The sequence below is a fragment of the Python bivittatus genome, unplaced genomic scaffold (assembly GCF_059951505.1).
Source record: "Python bivittatus isolate LINGU-HERP-01145 unplaced genomic scaffold, Pbiv_v1 ctg000400_np1212, whole genome shotgun sequence".
Taxonomy (NCBI): domain Eukaryota; kingdom Metazoa; phylum Chordata; class Lepidosauria; order Squamata; family Pythonidae; genus Python; species Python bivittatus.
The window spans coordinates 2,429,494-2,443,882 of record NW_028277073.1 but is presented as its reverse complement, the minus strand read 5'-3'; positions in this window follow the sequence as shown (position 1 = coordinate 2,443,882).

The following is a 14,389-nucleotide window of genomic DNA, read 5'->3' as shown; positions in this document are numbered from 1 at the left end:
CTGTTGATGGTACGGGTGGCACATTTGTTCAGTCCAAACTCCATTGCAATATCTTGGCTGTATATTTGGATGGTGTTGAACAGTGATTTTATTTCAGATGGTGTTTTTGGTGTTTTTCCATACAGATCAAAGTTTGATTTGGCAATGGCAAAAAAATGGAATTCTTAAAAAAGAGATGGAAGAACAATGTTGGCAGAACAAAAACAAACTATGAAAACAAACATCATCAAAGCCAACATTGAACATCTTTCAAATGATAGAAAATGTCAACTACATAAGATCAAATATGAAACTAGAGATCACCTATTGCCCAAACTGAATATAAGCAACACCATGATAGAGCTGCAAAATTCATGCACAGGAATTTATGTACAAAGTTTGGCTTTACCATTAACAAAGAATACTGGAACTAGACACCTGAAAAATCTTCAAAAATGAGGATCTCAAGACCTTGTGGGATTTTAAAATATAGATCAACAGACATCTGAAACACAAGACACCAGATATTATTATTGTTGATGTTGTTGTTCTTGTTGTTCTTGATGATGATGATGATGGTCATGTGGTTCATAGACATAACAATGGCAGCAGATAGTCAAACTGAAAAATAAATGGAAGAAGTAACCAAATAATGAGATTTGCAAATGAAGATTAAAACACTTTAAAAGAAAAAGTCAGGTGTAATACCATTCATAATTTATGCTCTTCAAGCCATACCAAAGGGATTCACCAAATATTTGGAATTTTAAACTTACTGGACTTGATACCCCTCACTGCAAAAAAAAAAAAATCTTGCTTGAAACTTCTTACATACTAAAGTGATACCTCCATGATTCCTAGACAGATGGTTGGAACCTGAATTATCAGAAAATATTTAGTCTAAAACAGGGGCTGGGGAATTCTGGGAGTTGAAGTCCTCACATCTTAAATATAAGCACAATATATGTGCTATAGGTTGAGAAGGTTGAGAAACACTGGTCTAAAAAGTATTTATTGGCTGAATAGACAAGAACAACAATAATTCAGTTGTAAGTATGCATTCCCAATATGGGAACAAGCAGTTGTTCTGTCCATTCTTATAATCTGAATCTGAAGTGAGGTTCCCTTCTCTTTCTGTATCCGATGAGCATTAGGCCAACTCTGAAACTTGGCCGAGTTGTAACTGGGTAAGCAATTAGGTAGTTGGCAGGAAAATGTATTAGATTTTACTGGCTTGACTCCTGTACTCAGCCATGAAATTGCAGCCTTGAGATCCCATCTTATCTCTGCATCAGTATCTATTTGGCCCTTTGAGGCTTTATGTTTAAGGCTTAGTAAGGACGCTGAGATGACATCTGTAAGGTCACTTCACAGTTAATAAGTATCAGCTTTAAACATTTTCGTCTCTCCAAAAAGAAAAAAAAAGACACCGTTTCCAGGTTAGTTGTCCCTTCTAGATTTATTTCTCCTTTGATAGTGGTATTGCAGAACTTCCAGCTGAGACAGGAATAACACTGTGACAATGGAATTGCTGGGTTGCCTTCTTTTGTATTGTGCCTTTTTAAAAGACTTAATGCTATTTTAACTTCTGTTATTGAAGGTTTTCCTGGTCACACAGATGACTTCGAGGTAAACATCCTTTGTGTGGACCAGGATTCCAAGATTTTTCCCAATATAGCTATACCTTCTAAATAGCTATTTAACTTATATTATTATAATTTAGAACTTATTATAACTTTAACTTATTTATAATCTATCTTATGTTTAGGAGCTATCCTTTTATCCATCATAACATAGGCATAAAAGTATTTATTTTTGATCTGCTATTCATTTATCTTATTTGGCTGTATATGTCTCTGTTCTATGGGTCTGTGACTCTTTCTCTCTACTTATGACATTGCCAACTCCCAACTGTCACTAGAATCACACAATGACAAACAGCAATTACCCTACTGCAATGACAATATATTTATATCCTACTCTTCTAGAGAGTGGCTAACAGCAACAACAAAACAGAAAAGAAACATTAATTATGACAAGAGTAGCAATTCACAGCTTGCAGTTAAGATTCAAGTGAGACCTGAAATAATAGAAGGAGCAGTCAATCAAACTGTAGAAGGATATTGAAAACAGCGTCTTACCAAAAGAGCTTAGGAATCTTTCTGCAGCTAACCACAGCCCATAAGGAGGTCATCTCTCTTGTAGGTAGCCTGACTGATGGCTCCAAGAATAAGATCTTTCCAGCCATATAAAAGGATTGGACATGTCTATATGGGAGCATAATATCTTCAGCAATTCTCAGTGCCCTAAATTTTAGGGCAAGCTAATCTCCCCTAAATAAATATGTTAGGATTCAGCTCTCCAGGTCCCTACCTACTATGTCCAATGCTAGTTGTCACTAAAGAACTAATACTGAAGGCAATATCATTCTGAATTCCCAAGAAAAGTCTGACCATTTCCTTTGGATCAGCTGAATTTTGTGAACTGCTTCCTTTAAGGTTGATTCACATAAACAGCATTACATTTGTCTTAAATAAATGAATTACTATAAGACAATGTACCTGTAAACTTCTGAAACTGCTGTGCACAGGGCATATCAGCCTTCTCCTGGGGCCAAATCTGTTGGGACCACAGTTTTCAGGTCCCTATGTCCATGCTAACTGGGGATTCTTGGGTTTATGATCTGTAAATATCTGGAAAATACTAAGTTTGTACAAGATTCTATTCATGATCATCAGTATCATTTCTGTAATGGCCTCAGCTTCCACACCCAAGTTGTAGACATTTCTTATAATCTTAGCTCTGGAAACAGCAACTGAATAATCAAGCTAACCAAAAGCAACCAGACAGACATATGATACAACACAAGAACATTTCTGTGAAAGACATTAGTAAAAACTTTCTTCTTCTCTTCATTCACAGATATAGTGAGGGTGATGGCAGACTGAACATAAGAGACCTGCAAGAACCATATTTATTAAGGCTGGAGTAAGCATTCAAAAGAGGTGCTTCACGAAGCATATTAGCATGAACAAAGCACTTTTAGTTGAAGTATGAAGGCCACTGTGACCTTTACAAAGCTTGGATATGTCTTTGAAAGCTGTTCCCAGTATGTGACAGAAAAGTCTCTTTCTCTCTTTCTCTCTCTCTTTCTTTCTCTCTTTCTTTCTCTCTCTCTCTGTGCATACACAGCAACTTTGCTTTACTGATAACAGCCTTCAAAGCAGCCATATGAGCCTTCCAAGGGGCATGGCTGCTTTAATGCTCCAAGGTAGGGTACTTTACTCTCACTAAAATGCTTTGCAAAGCACCCCTTTCAGATGCTTACCACAGCTCTAACACTGATGAGTACTTTCAGTATGGTGCATATTCAAGTACCCATCCCTATTAGAGCTGAGAAGTAGCTGCTTCTCTCCCATTCTGATTACTGTTTTTAAAAAGAAAAAAAAAAGCTTTTCCCCTAAACTACACGTACTTTGGAAATACTCTGAAGATGTAAAGTAGAGGAAATCATGTCTGGTTCAAATAAAATATTAGACACGTCTTCCGAGCGCTCTACTTACAGTTTATTTTCATAGCAGCACACGCGGCTGTCTTAGCCTTCCACTGTCTCAAAATCATTCTGTGATCCATCTTTTGCCATGCTCTCCTCAGGCAACAGACAATGGTTCAGGCAGCATGGAGAGTCTAAAACAAGCTGCGACTTTGCTAAATGAATGGACTCTGCATGTGCTCCAGGCATCTGGTATTGACATTTACCTTCTGCTCCCCATTATATAAAATGAAAAGAAAACGGATCACAAAGGGCTTAGGGAAAATAGTCACTCATCAAGTAACTTTTGAACAAACATGCAAGCAATCCATGTTTTCATGTTGTGCAAGTAGTGTTGTTTTCCTAGGTGACATGAACATCTGTTAGAATATAAGAATAGGTTGGCTGACTTTCATTTTTAAAAAATCAGATTTCCTTTCCTCACAATTGCAGATTATGGATGCAAGGAAAGAAAGAAAAGCAACTTAAGCCTCATCTAAACCACTAAGATCCTGGCCTTTTTATACCTATGTTCGTCTCAGATTCATTGTTGTAACAAGCTAATGTTATTCACTGTTGTCACTTGCTAATGAATGAATTCACATAGCAACTGAACTCACAAACAGAACATTCATAAGACCAGTGCCCAACACAGATGCAATGCTCACCAGAGAAGTTTGTCCATAGTCAAACCAGGAAAAGGGCTTAGGCTTTTGATGGGTTAAAAATCATGCTCAGATAGCAAGTTAAATATTGTCAGCAAAGTGATCTTAAAACAATGACAAAAATAGAGATTATTGCTTTAATTAGAGGAACTCTTTTGGGAAAAAGTTTCCTTTGCTTCTAGATTCTATACGTAGATGGCCTTGGTTCCCCTGATGGATGAACAATAGCAGGACAAAAGAGGATATGTTATTCAATGTATGAATTTATGTGTATGAAGCCATTGAGAAGTATCATACATACATCTGGGGTGAACACCCAGTAGTACATCAGAGAAAGCTAGCTGCATTTCATCTTTTCTAGAAGTTCAGAGATGGACAGTTTGACAGTCTCCAGGCACCTTCAGACTTTAAAGTACTTGATGTTCAAAAATAGGCTAAAACTATCTCAACTTACTTCCTTCATACTGGTCACTCCCTTTTGTATTCAACCCATTCATCACTCATTCATTCTTGACCCTCTCTCTTCTTGCTTAACACTCACACTTCTTAACTTTTACACTATTCCAACTGACTTTTGTGGTTCTCCTAACATACCTAATTCTCATTTCAATATAACAAAGCTAGGAGGAGCACAGTATTATATATAGCAATTCTGCTTCTTTTGGCAAAATTTGTTCCTTGCAACAGAATACATATGACCTACTATATTTCTACCACTATTTGCACATTTTAAAATTTCCCCTTTCATTTGCCCATCTTTGGTAAACATTCCATGAAGGCACACAAATGTATCTATTTGCTCTATTTTTTTTCACCATTTATTCATAACTTACAATTCTTCACTCCATTTTTCCCGATAAACAAAACTACCTCATGTATCCATATTCCTTGTTGTATCATACAATACATCTAACATTCTCTGCAAATTATTTGGGTTTTCAGCCTATAACATGGCATCATCTGCATATCAAAGTACATGCACATTCATGTCCCCAACTGATGCACTTCTAACCTTACCACAAACATTCCTTGTTAATTTATCCATAAATAAAGAACAAAAGGAACATCACACATCCTCATCTTACTCCCTACACAATATTCTTTTATATGCTTTACTTACATTTTATATAGCACTCATCTCACTTAGCAACCAAACCTCATATTTGTGTAAAACATTCCCTAATTCAAGCCTATTTACTTTATCATATGTTTTCTCTAAAGCATCAAATGTACAGTAAACCTTCTTTCTCACATTCATCTGTTTCAGAATTATCTGCTGAAGGACAAAATTCTGATCTACCCACCATTACACTGAATTTCCCAGATTTTGCTTGTTGTCAATTTCATATCCTTTCAATCAGAATTTTGCCAAGCAACTATCCAGGCACACTTAACAAATCCCACTGTAATTTTTGCATTCATTCTTGGTATTTATTTCTTTGTACAGGGAAACAATAATAGCATTCTTCCAACTGTCAGGCACAGATGCAGACTTCATACCTATGTTTAAAAAAAAATCCACAATGCGAAGCCGTACCAGTTTGCAAAATTTCTCAAACATTTATTATTTCCCTTTCATCATTTTTTCTTGGACACCAACATAATGATATGCTGAAGAGTGCAACTGAAATGAATGGTATAATTCATTCCAGTTCCACTCTTCAGCATATCACCAACATTCCAATACCATTCTCTAAAATATTCCTTGCAGATTCCCTTATTCTGTTATGCCAGAAGCCTGCTTTTGCCAGAACCCCTGTGATTAGAAAGCATTGAAGCCGTACTAAAGCTTAACTTTCGCTTCACATCTGTGAAGTTTTTGAAGAGCTCAATTCTCTTTCCTTGACCTAGAGAGTTTAGATTCTTCCTCTCTACTCCCTATCAGATGCTGCAGGTAATAATGATAGCTACACAGCTTGCTCCTAGCTAACCACAAAAAGTCAAACAGAAAGAAGTTGGAAGAACACAAGCACATAGTCTATTGAGGGACTGCAGGTGTGAGACCACAACCTGTGGCCAGTTCAGGTAGGGGTAAAGTCAGAAAAGCAATACATTTTGGGGGTTTTGCCACATATGGAGAACTGCAGTGAAAGAACCAATTAAAAGGAGAAACTGTCCATCAGAGATCGCATCACATTCTAAGAAGTTTTGAGCTTCAGAAGAAAGATGCTGATGCAAAGGGAGAAGAAGATCCAACTACTTCATTTCCTGTGTTTCTAGTTTTCCCTATCAGTCTGTTCCTGGTTCATGTAACTCACCTCTGAATGGATCAGTTATGGACAATAAAAGATATTTCTTCCTGGCTTGATTGAGTAACAAAGATCTTAAGAGACTTTTCCTTTTCTCTATTTTCCTCCCCTCTTCTTCCTTTCCTATGTCCTCTTCTATTTCCTCTCCCTTTCCTTCTACAGATTAGAGTGTGACAAGTTGTAACCAATTGCTGAAGTTCAAGCAAAGACAATAACAGCAGATTTGATATAAATCTTCAGAACTTTATAAAACACAAAATATTGTCCCTATTATCCCATAACTGCCAAAATGCATTCTTTAACCTCTGCACACAGCCTACTTAAAAGAATAAAAGGAGAATGTAATTCAGATGTTTGAATAGCACATGGCCATGTCAAAATAAAGTACTGAATGAATGGAAGAGTGAGGAGAGAAGAAATAAATTCAAGGGAGCACTAGTAGACGTATTCCCATGATACCTCTGGTTATATTTAATCAGGATTGCCCTGAAAGGGGGAAAAACCTATGATCCCAGACTGATATATGAGAAGCCAAGGGGGTGTTCCAAAGTATTAAGCAGAAGTAGAGATTCAGTATGGACCTACCACACCACACAGTATTAAGCAAGGATTTAATTTCATGTATTTATTTTTCCCATACTTCAAATCATCTGTCTATAACAGGTGGAACATTTTTCCACTTTATTTCAACAGTTCATATCCAAATGTTGTTTTATTCAAGATATGAGTGAGGGATATCATTAAAATGGTAGAACACAATGAAGGCAATAAATCCTCTTAAAAAATTCCACTCCTGATGATTTCCAACTTCTTTTTCATTTACCAAAATTGCTTTCCATTGTCTCGTAGCTTCTTTTACAAAACTCTGGATGCTTGCGCTATGCAAATATTTCCAAAGATTTCTATACCAAACTATGTGGGAGGGAATGAAACACCTTTTTAAAATCAATCCAAGACATTTGTATGTTGGTCTTTCTTCACCTGGAGCTATTTTAATATCATTTGATCAATCAACAATTGATCTTTTGTTCTTCATGCATTTTGGCAGTTATGTTTTTGTTCAGGGGGATACAATGAATTTTTTAATATGTACCTCAAAATTGCATCTGCTAATATATCAGTTAGCATTTTGAACACTGTTGGCAAGCAAGTAATTGGTTTGCAATTACTTGCAATTACACCCTTGCTTCTGTCTTTTATTATTTAAAATGTTCTACCAGTTGTTGTCCAAACTTCAGCTTTTTCAGTGTGCAATATTTCATTAAATTGAGTAGCCAGCCTTTCATGGAGAGTTGTCAAATGTTTAAGCCAAAATCCTTGTACTTCATGTTTTCCTGGTTCTTACCCTTTGTTTGGTTTTTAAAAATCATTTCTGATGTTATGACAATATCATCCATTTTGACTGAGCCAAGTTTCTCAATTTCTTTTACCCATTTGCATCTTTATTACATTCTTTTGGATTATCCCAGATGTCACTCCAAAATTTTAACGTTTCATCTTAGATGTTTCAGATTGATGTTTCATCTTCTATGTTTATAGTACTTCCCTATATTGTTTCATAAAACAAATGCTGGTTTGTTCGAAACTGTGGGTTATCAAAATTGATTTATTCTACTTTTAAATTATTCAATTTTCTTTGAAATATCTCATTTTTTAATTGTTCTGAGACTTCTGCAATTTTTTTAGTGCCAAAATTATATCTTTTCTGTAAATGTTCTTTGATTTTATTACTTTTCAGTTTTCTTTCCTTCACATTCTTCAAATTGTTTGTGATAGATCATGATTTTATTGATCTTTCTTTCCAACCAACTTTTCCACTTTGGTGATTGATTTGCTGATTGTTTTATAGCACTGTACCTGATGTTATCACTCCTTTATTTTATATTAGTTGATTCATTTCAGTCAATGTGTTTTTTCCAGTATTTTCTACTACCAAATTTGCATCTTTCAGACCTTTGGATAGTTCTTTTCTACTCATCTTTTTCAGTGGAGGAAGCCTTTCCTGGTGGCTTGAATTTTTCATATGTTCACTAATTATTTCTTCAGTTCCATCAGTCTGCCAGAGAGCTGATGTTCCTCATTCTTTTACTCAACCTTTTCATTTCTTTCATCATCATTATTACCTGTCTCAGAAGTTAATACAATGTAATATTGCCCTTCAAACATTTAGTTCATTTAATGATCTTCGGTTTCATCTGCGTTTTTATCAATACTATTTAGCATTCTCAACTACTGTTTCCAATCCTTGCAACTCAATATCCATACAAGCTTTTGTTTTAAAGATATATCTTTGTTGATCCATTAATCACTGTTAATCTGTTTCTGAGTCTAAGTATTTATGTTTCCAAACATTTTCTTTAGAAATCCCCTAATTTTTGGTTTGATTTGAAATAGCATTTCATGGTGGCTCAATTTTCTTCAATTGATCAACAAACAAACCTTTACCTTCTATTCCCTATGTTCCCATGTATTAATCAACTCCCTTCCACAGGCTTGGGAAAATCTAGCAAATATGCACAAGTTCCAATGAATCACTGTTTTACCCCACACTATTCCATATAAGATAGCATTTCTAACCTAGGGTCTATCTTACAAGCCAACATGCTGTTGCCTGCATGCCACCAACTTGGAGGTATGTGCAATGTACTGATACACTCAAGATTATTAACTCAATAGCAATTCAAAGATTGCATGAGTACAGGTAGTCCCCGGGTTAAGAATTCCTGGTTTACAGACAACCCATAGTTAAGAATGGAGCCTATTGTAACAAAATTTGAGTTAAATATGCAATATTCAAATGATTCAAGTTAATTATGCAATGGTGTTTATACAGTATTATACAATAATACTGTTCCAGCTTACATACAAATTCATCTTAAGGACAGACCTTGGGAATGGGACTCGTTTTTAAACTGGGGACTATCTGTATATAAAAATATAAAACATAGCTTAAAAGCTGACTGGAACATGTGAAAAGGTTATCTAAAATGAAACAGAGATAGCATAGCAGACCTTCATTAGCAGAAAATTCTCTTAAAGGAAAGGAGCATGCTGCAGTGTTAGAGTATAGGCTTCAGACTTCTGCCTCAAATTCTCCAACATCTACCAATAAGCGTTAATGATGCTCTTCTAGCTGGACTAAAGTTGCCCACTGTTTACCAAAATCAGAAATACGTCACAAAAAAGGAAAGGGGAGGAGGAATAAACATGTAAAAGTATTGAAATATGCTACATCTCAAATACCTAAATGGAAGAGAGTATTTTGCACTGAATTTTTTTGGTCAGACTTGTTTTTCCAGGTTTAAAAGCTAAAAATGAGCCTACTTCCAGGGTCTCCACTGATATAGCTATGGTATTTTCTTGCCAACAATACAGAAACAGTTTGCAACTGCCTTCTTCCTACACATTTTTTTCAACTTCCTAAATTAAATACAACTCAAGTATTTATCAGGACTGATCCTGCTTAGCTTTCTCCCCCTAGCAGCAGCTAAAGTCCATTAGGTGCTACAACTTGTATTTAATTGCATTAATAGTATTAGTTATACCTAGACAAATGTATAGGTTCTTCTGCTTAGTGTTCTGTGAGTAGATTCCCTATTTTACTTAGCACTGAGTTACCATTTGATGAAAAAAAAAAAGCTTTTTATAATTGTTAGAAATCTAAGTCTAAAATGATTAGAAATAAGGTATACATCAACATATTTCATATTAATCCTTTTACCTAAAGGATTTCACCAGCAAGGAGTTTATCCTTCCATATAGTACATTTATAGAATCCAAGCTATTATCAATGAGGTGATGGGGCTGTTTTTACAAGACAATCTATTTTTTCTGGTTCACTTAGTATGTTTTTCTTTATAAATCCCTGCAGGATTTTTTAATTGATGATATCTGTCCCATATTTCATCCTTAACAACTTCCAGAGACAGACAAGAACATCTTCTATAAGGCTGAACACATGATAATCCTACTATAGATGGACTAGTGGCCCAGGTTTGCATGCTTTTGCTGGTAAAGATGTGTTAAAGATATATAACACATGTCTTTACCAGCAAAAGCATACAAACAAAGCCTAGGGCTTCTATAGCTAATGATAAGTTGATATAGGAGTAGGCAGTTTTTATCATGATTCATGTTTACTCATTCACTTATGTTCTCCTTCTATATCCTCAAGTACCAGAGAAAGGAAAAAAAGACATTTTTGCAGCTGACATTCCCTGCATCAACTTGTAATTATGCAAATAGATCTGTAATAGTATACAGACAATAATGGATGAGGAAGATAGATAGATAGATAGATAGATAGATAGATAGATAGATAGATAGATAGATAGATAGATGTTTAGATATTTAACTCAAAATCACAAAACATTACTTCTCCAAATTATGCTGTCAGGTTTCTTTTCACATTGCTTTGAAAATTGGACTCCTGCTGAGTTAAATATTTCATTATTGCACTAGGGGATGAGTTGAGCATCCTCTAGCCAGAAACCAGCTCAATCAAGTGATTTTCTATTAGTTTATTTTTTAATCAATTGTCATTAGGAAAACAAAATTAGAAAGCACAAGACAGCAAATCAAATGAAATACAATTCTCTTTAGAAACCTGAGCAACTGAGACTCCATTGTAAATCATCTTCATTCTTGAAAAATTACACACAATCTACCTATTTAGCCAGTAAACATATTTACATTTGTCTATTTTAATTTTGGAGGGGCAAAGGGAAGTGAGTGAGATAGTGGGTTTAAAAGACTTCAGAAACTCAGCAGAATACTATATGAATATAAGCATTAGAATCCATTAAGACAAGGTGATGATCCTGCAATAGTTTTTTTTTTTTTAATCATCATCATCATCATTGTTCCAACATTGTCCCTCCTACTGATTTGGGTACATTGGTTGAATTTTTCAACTGCACTTGTAAATCATATGTAGACCATCTTTTTCCATCTCAGAACTCTATATGCTAACTGCAGATAACTGGGACTGTAAAAGTTGCTCTCACCCCAGACTTGCCATGGCCAGGCAGAAAAGTCTGGGAAGATGCAAGTAATTCTCTCCTCCAAATAGTAAGATGGTATTTACTGTCCTTATTTTCCTCCCCTCCATCAGAGCTATAAAGGCATGCCTTCCCCTTTCTTCCCCTTGAGAAATGCCAAAGCATCTTAAGCCAGTATCTGGTAACCAGCGATCATCGATCTGGAGAATCCTTGGCCTTCTGAGGCTTGTTACCAGATTACAATCTTCAGACACAAAGGGGTACCAAAACAGTCTGCTTGAAAGAGCATTTACCTTATTAGGAATACACAGGAGCAAAGAAGATACAGATGGACTCCGTGCTTAGAGAAAAAGAATTGGGATTCAAAGGGCAGGGGTGAACAAAAGAAAGCTAGATTAAATGGATGACCCCAACTGGGAGAGAAGTTTAAGATGTAACTTAAACCTTTGAGGCCCTTAGTGGTGGGAGGCTTTGGTGGCAGATATGATGCAAGAGATTCTGCCCAGAAAACCTTGGTGATGAAGGGCATTATTTTAGTACACAATTTTATATTCTATATATATTTTATAGAGATATAGATTTGTTTCACATAATGTATAACTATACCTGTAAGAGTGCACTCTATTCTAAAGGGTTAACTTACTTTATAAAGAGCACATTCTCCTACCCCATCTCCCTTAAAAGCAATTAACCAGAGGCCTGTAGCCATAAATTAATTCCATACCAGGCTGGTGTTAGGCTGATGTCCGGAGAGAAAGGTTTGGGATTCCAAAGGATAGATAAGAAGGAAAAAAAGTTAAACTTAGATTCAACTTTCAGGGACCACCTCAACCCCTCCTTAGACCATCCCCAAAACCCCATGTATGGATATAGGGGAATGTATCACCTGCATACATTAATGGATGTCTATAAAACTCTGATGTTTGCTTTGTGAGGTGTGATTCCTTCAACATTCCTTTCTAATGGGTGTTGATTGGAGTCACCCAGCTGTGTCTTGATCAATATACATCTGTTATCTTAAAGAAGCCTCGTCTCAAGTCTCTTTATTTGGCTTTATTGGAACTTGGGAAATAAAAGGTGCTATACAGTGAGGAAGCCGCTCTTGATCAGGGCTCTGTCTGATTACTCACTGCATCTAGAAATTTGGGTCCATTGGCTTCCTTCCTGAGTTGTCAAAATGAGGCATCACAAGCTGGAGTGGGCCTAAAATTCCTTCCTTACTCCTCAGCTAGCTGCTGCTTTCCCAGGAGAATTCGAAGAGCAAAAGTCTCTAGCAAACTCCTCTTTTGCTATTTAACCTCTAGGAATTCTTTTTTTACCTTACTAGAGATAGAGAGTACCAATCTACAGGCCAGCTTCAGGGGGTACTGCTGATTTGATCTCTAGAGTTTAGATTGCTGGAGGTGCCTCTTAAGATAGAGAAAATGAAAAATATAGATTTTGAGATATATGCTCACAGCAGCAAGAATAAATTTTGCCCAGTACTGGAAGAAAGATATAATTCCATAAATATCTCATTGGGAACTTAAACTTGGAGAATATGCAGCAATGGCAAAATTAACAGTATATATTCACAACAGAAGTTTAACCAAATTTAAGCAAGAATGGTTCCCATATATATAATACATCACGCAGCATGGCAAATATAATTATTTACAGTCTGGCTTCTAAGGAGCTCAAATGTTTATAAACATTGTAAATTAGTAGATACACAATAAGGGGGAAGTTAGAAACCCAAGTTTTTTTCTCTTTTTTGTCCCCACCATATTTTTGGTATTTTAATTGTTATCCAGCTTGCTTTGTTTACCTACTTTTTTCCTTTATCAATATGCTCAAAAAACATTAAGTAACAATACAGTGGAGATCTTAATGCTAAGTAATCAGCTTAAGGCTGAAACCTTTTACTGAACAACAAATACTTTGACACAATCGATGTAGTGGGTTTTTTTAAAAAATTTTTTAATCCAACTCTGGATGAAAGAGTCCAAAAATCTTGCACATATTAACACTGACATCCTAAATTGTAATTAATATTGATATAATACTTTCTTTTTTTCATTCTCAACAATCTAAGTTATCTAAACATTAGAGTGTCAATAATCTTTAATTCTGTACAACTATCACTGTATCGAAGTAATAAGAATGTATTAAGATTTCCACAACATAATAAAAAAAATCATAAATTAAAAAAAATATATGGAAATGAAATAGATTTTATCCTAAGCACTCAACTGCATACTGTATATATTTCAAAACAACACTGCACTGCAGAATTTGGAGGCAAGGGAGACATATACTGTAACAATGGAAAAATAATCGTATCTGACTTGTTAGTTAACCTTCAGTGGGTACCAGACTAAATTTCCAGGTGCCCCTCACAACAGAGCTCCTTTTATTGCTATATAAATCCAAAGGCCCGTTCCATTGAAAGTAATATTAATGCACAGTGGCAAAAACACTATCAAGGCAGGGTTCCTGGTTGGGCCTTCAATCTTTCCAAGAAACCAAACCATGGTCTGCAGAAGGAGAGGTGTGCATCCACAGGTGAACGTAGGAAGTAGCGTACAGCCGCATGACCACCAGAGGCAAAATGGGGCTGTAGATGAGCTCAGCAGACAGACTCAGGGTGTGCTAACTAGGATGCCCCCAGTGTCAGGAAAGAGATACAAGCAATTCAATTTCTTTATTGTTTTGACCGCGGGTGGTAACAAATAACGTAAAACCTGCACAAAAGTGGCCATACATTAATAAAATACATTAAAATATACAAAAATCAGTAAAAATGTTAAAACAGTGTTATTACAACCGATAAACTATTAGAAAACATTAGGAACATTTGATAAAATATTCTCACTGTTTAGCAGCAGCCCATGCAAAGCTTGCTAGTTTCCATAGCAGTGTCTCCTTGTCTAAATTCATTAGATATTCAATTTTAAATGAATCAGGCCAAAATGATTTTCTTAT